At 38.7% G+C, this 8,806-nt stretch overlaps 1 pseudogene; it reads right to left on the bottom strand.

Annotated features, from left to right (window-relative positions):
* Positions 1-6,651: 6,651 nt before the first annotated feature.
* Positions 6,652-8,188, bottom strand: LOC111150375 (annotated as a pseudogene).
* Positions 8,189-8,806: the final 618 nt, after the last annotated feature.

Here is an 8,806-nt window from a genome sequence, read left to right as displayed (position 1 = left end):
TTCTCTCTCATGGCCATAGAGAACATACCAGCTTCCCAGAAGAACTGATGTACTAGAAAGAACACTTACTCATTTCTGTTAGTATGCACCAACCCTGTTGATTGATTGTGGGGCAACATGGAAGCCAGGACCTTCCTTTCTCCTGCCTTGTCAGCCAATTAGTTGGAGGAAGAGCCAAAAAGCAAGTGTGAGTGCATGTGTGTGGGCGCACATACACGTGTATGAATTCTTCTGGTTTACCAAGGCACAACCTGACATTAAAAAAAAATCAGAGATCTACAACCAGCACCATAACCCAAATAAGAGTTTTTAGTTATCTACGAAATAGGAAATAAAAAACAAAAACTGATCTATGAAAACTGATTTATGTTACGGGTGATATACAGAAAAATGTTATGTGTTGAAAGAAGTAAAAAAGTGTGTGAAGTTGAAACTACTTTTATGAAATTGAATTTGTACAACTCTCCATCAAGCTTAGATGTGTTTGGGAATGAAGGTTGTAAGAAATCTCTTCTATTATTAAAAAGTATAATTCATGTTTTTTTCTCATTCAAACATGCCTTGTCTTTGCTGCAACTGTATGAGTAATTTTATAGTCTTGCAACACACTCATGAGTGATGGGAATATTTCACCTAAATCCAAAATAAAAGCTTTTCTTTAGTAGAAGTATTAAACCCTGCTGGACAGCTGAATGTTACAAAGCTCTTTTTTAGCCCCTGGCAGTGAAATAGGAGATCTTTAGAAGGATTGAGATCTTCACTATGGACCTAAGAGATGTCTTTTTTATTCAAGCCTGGGGGTCAACTTCAGTCATCTTGGGCGAACTTAAAAAATTTTTCCCACTTCACAGAATGGACTATGGGGAACAGGATGAAGCAAGGAATTTTGGACACCAAGAGCTAGCTTTATGTAATAAGATTAGAGCCTTTTAAGTAAAAAGGTCAATAGGCCACATTCCAGTTACTTCAGTGAAAACCAACCATAATAAAATAAAGTCTAGTTTTTCTGATATTCTGTCAACTAGAAATTCCTATTAATGCTTTCTCCCACACGGATCATTGAAAACTGATATTCTCACTAGTGATGCTGAGGCTCTGAAATATTTAAAAGCTTTCCTAAATTATCAAAGAAAGATGGAATGACTTGAGTATCATCTCAGTATTGAACATGTTTCCTACAATGTAAGGATTCAGTATTTGTATATACTGCAAAATGATCACCACAGTTATTCCAGTTAAAATGAAATGCTTTTAAAACTGAGGATCCAAGTGTGCCACAGAAGTACAGTACCTTCAGTTCCACAGATTATTTGAATAATGAGAAGTATAATTTTTATGTTGTACACATATTTAGTGTAGCAGTTCTTTTTAGCATTTGATACAGATTTTCTGAGCAGCTACAATATACAAGAAAATGTAGTAGCCTGCGTAAAAACTACAAAAAGAATAGACAAGGCCCTCAGGCCTTCACAACCTGATGGGGCAGAAAGGTATATTCACAGGCAAGTTTTATGAAAATATTTTTAAACAAATGTCTTTACATATGTGTAAAGCACTACCACACAATTTCGCAAATGAATTGTGAGAAACTTTTTAATTTTTCTATTTTTTAAAAAGATTTTAGTTGAGAAAGAGAAGGCAAGGGAGCAGGGGGGAGGAGAAGAGAGAGGGGGACAAGCAGAGTCTGCCCTGAGCTTGGAGCCCAATGTGGAGCTCAGTCCCACACCCCTGAGGTCATAACCTGAGTCAATACCAAGAGTCAGACACTTAACCGACTGAGCCACCCAGGTGCCCTGATGAGGAACATTTTCAAATATCAGTGGCCAGTATACACAGTGGTAATGACATTGCAATACTTTATATGAAGAATTCTATCTCACCGACCCCAGTGGTTCAGTTTTACCCTGACTTATAGGTTAACAAAACACTAGGATTATAATTTAACATCTGATACTTGATAACTGTTAATTTCCCAAAAGGAGGTACCAGATGCTTTAACAAGGGGATACGTGTGGCAAATCGTATCCAATTTATTTCCAGGGCTGATTTTCTGAATAGTTGTCTACATAGGTATTCTCTCTCTCTGGGAACCACTGAACCCTCCCAAAGCTGTGGACTGCATAAAAGAGGCCAAAATTCCCAGCTAGAGGAAGGACAGTCTTCACCCAATGGCACCCAATACCTGTGTGCACCTTTAGGAATGTTACTATAAGCACAGTCAAGGTGTATGTCTCACTGAACTCCATATACAAAGCATCTGACATACCATACTTCCCTTAGCTGTATTTCTTACGAGTTCTTGATGTTGCCATACCTTAGAGGAACGATAAGAAATGGTTAAAGGTTTGAGTAGATAAGAAAAATTTTAATACCTGAACTATGTCGACTCTCTAATTTTAGCTTTTAATTAAAATGTCCTCAATTTATTAGCAGTTACTTTTCTCTCCTACAAAAGTCCTTATTGACTCTCTGGAATTTCTTGGTAGTCTGGTTCGTGGGAAGAAGGTTCCTGCTTTATAGCCAATGGTTGGGGTGTTATACAGTCTACCATGATTTTTCTTTAGTCATCTACTGACCATCAGGAGGGAGATCATGTCTAAGATATTTTTGCTCTGATATCATGTTCATCCACAGCCTGGTTATTCTCTGTTGGCCTCTGGATGCATTCTCTGTCCTTTTATGACCTTCTTTATGCTCTCAGGAGTCCAAACACTTTGAATGAAACCTCCTGGGCTCCTTTATGAATGGCTTCAGGTTGGGTTTGGCCAATGGGAGTCATCATCAGATCAGAGGGGGGAGAACAAAGAGAACAAGGTCAGGGGGCTTCTTGGTTTCAGCCTTGTTTCAGGTATGGTTCTGGCAGTAGCTGTTTCTGTCCACACCAGCTGGCAGCATCTCTTCCTTGATTCTGGTTCTCACTAGTGTCTACTTCTTCCCTTTCCCCTTCAGCCTCAGAAGTAGCAATGGCTCTCCACCCCTGCTAGACTCTGGGTGCCTCAGCATGCCTCATTTTCCCCTCAGCTCTCTATTAAGATCTCTTAGTTTTGAACCACGTGGGGGTTAACCATATTTCCTAATGGGATACTCACTGATCCCCAGGAACAAAATAATAGGCTTTTAAAAGAATATCGTTTCTAAAATAGAGAAGAAAACTTTACCACGATTACCTAGTATTCAAGTGCAAGTTATTGTGAGAAGTAAGATTTATCACGGATCTCTAGGAGACTTCTTCGGGAGCCAGAAACAATCATACTTGCTCTCTTGTAGTTTTGTTACGGGCTTTGGTCTAATCTTGCTGCATCTAGTCTCCCCAGGCCCTTAAATCCACAATGATGCCAGAGACAAGTGAGTTAGACACAAGGGTAATTGCATCATTCGTCTGCTCAGAACTATTCAAAGGCTGCCCATCATTCTCAATACTGACAAGATCCTTCAGGACCTGCTTGTTGCCTACAAACCCAGCGTCATCTTCAAACAGTCTCGCTGCCTGGAGTTTTTGAAGCACTCTATACCTTCCAATGCTTCTACACCTGGAGTGCTCACCTCATTTGTCTGCCCGCCTTATTCTCTGAAATGTTTACTCTGACTTCTCAAGACAGATTGAATGGTTCCTTTTCTTGTACTTCTACAGTTTGTGGTAGAGTCCTCCATTATAATATTTATTTTAGGTTCCCAAAACTGTTCCTTCATTTATCTGTCCTTCCCCAAGAATTAAGGTTCTTGGGGGACTCTGCATCTGTCATTTCCATGTCAAGCGATGTCTTGATCAGATGTCAAAATCTGATCCATCAGTGCTTTTCACTCTTGACTGCACATTAGAATCAGTTACAGAGAATCCCTTCTAAAAATCCTAATGCCCTGACACCTGGGTGGCTCAGTTGGTTAAGGGTCCGACTCTCGATTTCCGCTCAGGTCATAATCTTGGGGTCCTGAGATAGAGTCCCATGTCCAGCTCCACACTCAGTGGTTCTAGGATTTGGGCAAAAGTACTAATCTGGAGAGCAAAACGTTCTAACAGTAACAACAAAATTTCACCCGCATTTAGACCACAGATAACTGCAAATATCACTTTCCTCTGATCTGAGAATGAGGGGAGACACAGGAAGTGGTGCTATGGGAGGTAGGTTGCTGTGCCTTCATGGGATCAGGGTGACTGGTCTTTGTACCATGCTCTAGGGCCTGGGGAGAGTTGCTGCCCAATTTCTGGATGAGGGGTATGGTCTGGTTCACAGAGCCCTGTCTTTGGATACAGGATACAGTTGCAGAATATAGGGTCACCATTTGCTTTCTTAAATCTGCCTGCATTTGTAGTGCTATGGTGTCTTAGCTTCTTTTTTGATTGGGATCAGCTTAGAGGTTATGGTGATAGTAGGGAGGATGTATTTAGTGAAACAACTTCTCTGAGTTCTGTTCATGGATTGTTTAGTTTGGAGAGAGGCTGAGACAAATCCTTTCTTTCTTTCTTTTTTTTAAAGATTTTATTTATTTCAGAGAGAGGCAAAGTGAAAGAGAGAGAAAGGATGAGAGCTCATGAGCGAAGGGCAGAGGGAGAAGCAGGCTCCAGGCTGAGCAGGGAGCCCGATGCAGGGCTCAATCCCAGGACCCTGAGATCATGACCCAAGCTGAAGGCAGACTCTTAACCCACTGGGCCACCCAGGTGCCCCAAATCCTTTTTTTGTTATGTATCATGAAATAGTGGCCCGAAAAAAGGGAGCCAACATCCTGAGGTGACCCACTACACTTGTGGCAGTACTTGGGGGGCTGAAGTGCTACACGAGGCTGTCTCAATACCACCAGTGTTCTTCCCAAGCAGGAAGTAACCCAACTGGGGGCTCACATGCCCCTTGTGATGCTGTGTTGCATATACAGGTGGTATGTGACCATATACTCTGTCACTTGGGGACCTGTGTAAGGAAGGAAGACCTCCACTGAGGCTTCATCTCTTCCTTCGTGAGGCAGGGATTTACTTAACAATAACCCTTTGTCAACTTTCAATTTTATAATCTGTAAGTGTATAACCTTCCAAGGAGACCATTTTAGAGCTAAAAAAAAAAAAAAAGTCAAACTGAGGCCTCAGGCCACTGGTGAGAGCACATGTGAGCACTTCCCTTCCACGGATGTGGGCTGTGTATGGCCTGGTCTGTAGATGGAGGAGCAAACAAAATGAACTACAAAGCTATGAAATCTTAATCTCAAGTTAAGTATTTAAGGATTCCACAAGCTGGGCCAGACAACCTACTGCAGAATGAAGGTCTACACACTTCCACTGAACAAATTGATTTTTCTCTATCATTAAGAGACATGTAGAGAATGCCTACTACTGTACCTAGAATAGATCAGATATGCAATAATAGTAGCTACTCCTAATATTTTATAATTAATCAGTTGCTTTCTGAAGAGTTACAAGAGTGTAAGTGAAATGGTTTCTTTAATAAGCTCCAACTTGTCAATATAATGACTTATAGGCATTCACAGTAGAATCCAGAAAATCAGAGGAGGGGGGCAGCTGAATGACTGGACATCAACAAAGAAAAGTTATAGTAAAGAGCTTTGCCAGGAGGTGCATACACAGTACTTAAAGTTCCAAGACAAAAGGTCAACTAGACTCTCTTGGGGATCAAAAATCCAAGGATGGACCTGGGACCACGTCAAAGAAAACAGATTTTTCTGGGAGCTCTGAGTTGAACATGTTGGTTGAACACTTGCTCTTCCTCTAGAATCTTAGGTAATCACAGTTGCATTTTTTCCTAGACAAGTCAATATTTTTTCTCCTCCTCTCTGTGCTTGTTATCTTTCTCAAAGGTTTTGAATGCTTTATGAGTAAGAGGATATGTTGCCCCAAATAAAACAAGCAGGTGAAAACTGAAATGAACTTTATTGTACAACTGGCCAACTACAGAGAGTGCAATCCCCACGCCGCCCCCCCCGCCAGACATTTTCCACGTTCTGTTCACATTTTAAGACTCACTTTAATCTCAAAATCACATATCCATACATCTATTTCCTTTGTGTTGATTTCACTAAAATGCATGGTTTGTCAAATGAAGATGGTAAACCATTATTTACCCCATTTCCTGTAACACAAAGGAATGGCTTTTAACAGAAATTCATCAACCTCCTCCACCACAATTTTTTCTCATAAAATACAGGCATCAAAACAATCCTGAACATATTTATGCTACTACTAGTAGTCAGTACTCATAGTGCTTCAAACATTCGCAACTTGTGACAATATTCCTTATACCTGTTACTTTAGACAATTTCAACTGAAGCTCTTTCACGAAGCAAGCTGGATAAAGCATGCCTGTTTTTCCTTCTTGAGATTTTTTTTTTTTTACTTTTCAGAAATACATGCGTTTTTATAGCATCTGACTCTTCCCTAGGCTTTCATCCTGTAAACCTGAACTCTATTTGGAGTACTCCGGGTTTATGCTTAAGTGACAGCACCTTAACAAGAGGAAAGAAAATTGTGCTGCATTTTTCCTCCCGTAAACTTAAAACATAATGGTATATAGATATTAAATATATTCTTACAAACATCCAGGTGATGTTTACCAGCAGGAATTCTTTTACTTAATGTGTGGGTATTTTACATTGTACTATTTAATCGAGATATTAATATGAACAGAAGATGGTTGATTTAAGACAAGTTTAAGATCCACTAAAATTAATTGTTCTCTGTCCTTCTGGTGGCCATAGAAACTTCGTGTTTTCTTTGGACATCACTAGACGTCTTAGGCTTTTGAAATACAACTTTAATGCTGTATGAATTTTGCCATTTTGATAACACTGGTATGCCCTCTGCATCCACTGGAATTATTAATTCCATTCATATTAATTTTGGTTACAAATCTAACAGATGGAGGAGGGATATTTAGGTCCACATTTTACTTTCAGGCTATGTATTCTGTTTTCATAATTTGTCTGTGGAGACCACCATCTTCTGCAGCCCAACTCCAAGAGTACAATTTTTTAAAAATAATTTGAACCAAGAATTTTGATTACTGTAACTCGCATTAAAAGTGGCTGGATTTCAAGGGTGGAAACTTACTAGGAAGTGCTTTTACTGTATTCAGAATATTTTCATAACAATGGTTTTGAAGGAAAAAATGCATATGTGTGGGTCTTCATTAAAGCACACAATAGCTACAAAGGGCCAGAAAATCCTGAGAGGTCACCGCATGAGAAAGATACTTTTGTTTAACAGAGAAAAGCAGCTGAGAGTTGGTCTCTTTTGTTAAATGTATAGCAACTTAGCTGATTATGTGTGAATAGTAGGGACAAGCAGGGCAGTTAGAGAAATCATAATCATTGAGGCCTTTCTTTCCAGGATTTACACTAAACTGTCAAGAAGGAAAAGTCTGGTTTTTGTTCCTACATCTGTTCACATTCTGAATTCAGGAATCAGTGATATGAACTATGAAGAATGAAGAAGTGAGTAAGAACCGGTCCCAGATCTTAAGTTGTTTACAGTTTACAAGGAAAGATAAAGCATGATTATGCTGTCAATATATCCTGTGACTAGCCTACTTACAAAGTAAGGTTACATTTCTTTTAAACGTGTAATAACTGCCTTGCATTCATTAACTTCTGTGACAGTGTTAGGCTTTGAGTAAATGGCAAAATGTTTGTGATTCAGTTATTACCTGTTTATCCGATATTATAACTGGCCATGTATTACTAGGTTTTCTCTGTCAGGATGAATTGACTTTAAAGATCTATGTTCCTTCTAATATATTACAGTGTTTAGTCTTCTTGAGTAAAGCAATGGTAGTGAAATATTTACGGGAAAGTCTCTTAATTTAAAAAGAATCAGATAGGGGTGCCTGGGTGGCTCCATCTACCTTAAGGGTCTGCCTTCAGCTCAGATCATGATTCCAAGGTCCTGGGACCAAGCCCTGCATCGGATTCCCTTTTCAGCGGAGAGCCTGTTTCACCCTTTCCCTCTCCCTCTGCCTCTCCCCAACAATTTGTGTTCTCACTCACTCTGCTCTTTCTCTCAAAAAATAAATAAATAAATCTTCAAAAAGAATCAGTCCAAGATATGGAAACAACTTAAAAGGCCACCAATGGATAAAATGGATGGAAAAAAAAGATGTGGTATCTATACACAAATGGAATATTACTCAGCCATCAGAAAGGAAGATACCTTGCCATTTGTGACAGCATAGATGGACACTGAGCCCATTATGCTAAATGAGATAAGTCAGAGAAAAACAAATACCACATGAGATCACTTACACATGAAATCTAAAAACTCAAACTTGTAAAAAACAGAGTAAAATGGTAGTTACCCTGGGGATAGAGTAAATAAGCTACAGAGAGCTAATGTACACTATAATGAATATAGACAACAATATTGTACTATAATTATATAATGTTATTAGTATGGCTACAAGAACAATCATACTATAATACATAAATGTATCAAAGTAACACACACACCTTAAATTTAGTGTTAGATGTCAAACATATTCAGTAAAAATGTAAAATAATCAGAAGTTACTCACATGCAGCTGAAAAACCGAGAAAACAAACTCTCAGTATATCATCTATTCACTAAAACCTGACAAGACAAAGGCTATTTATTATCTTTTCAGTGTCTGAAAATACAATTTCAATTATATTATAAGATTATCTCTACTGTTTTAGAATTTTTCCAAACATTGCTCCTTTGTTTTTACATTTTCCTGTGTTATGGTTAATACTTTATTCTATTTAAGGTGGCTTATTTGTGAACAGTCTATGTGATCTTAATTGAATTTTGAACCCAGTTTTATTTATTTTTTAAAGACTTTATTTATTT

This window comes from Enhydra lutris, unplaced genomic scaffold (genome assembly GCF_002288905.1).
Source record: "Enhydra lutris kenyoni isolate GAN:26980312 unplaced genomic scaffold, ASM228890v2 scaffoldscaffold23, whole genome shotgun sequence".
In the NCBI taxonomy this organism is placed as follows: Eukaryota; Metazoa; Chordata; class Mammalia; order Carnivora; family Mustelidae; genus Enhydra; species Enhydra lutris.
The sequence above is the reverse complement of the archived record's forward strand: the minus strand, read 5'-3'. Positions and strand labels throughout refer to the sequence as shown.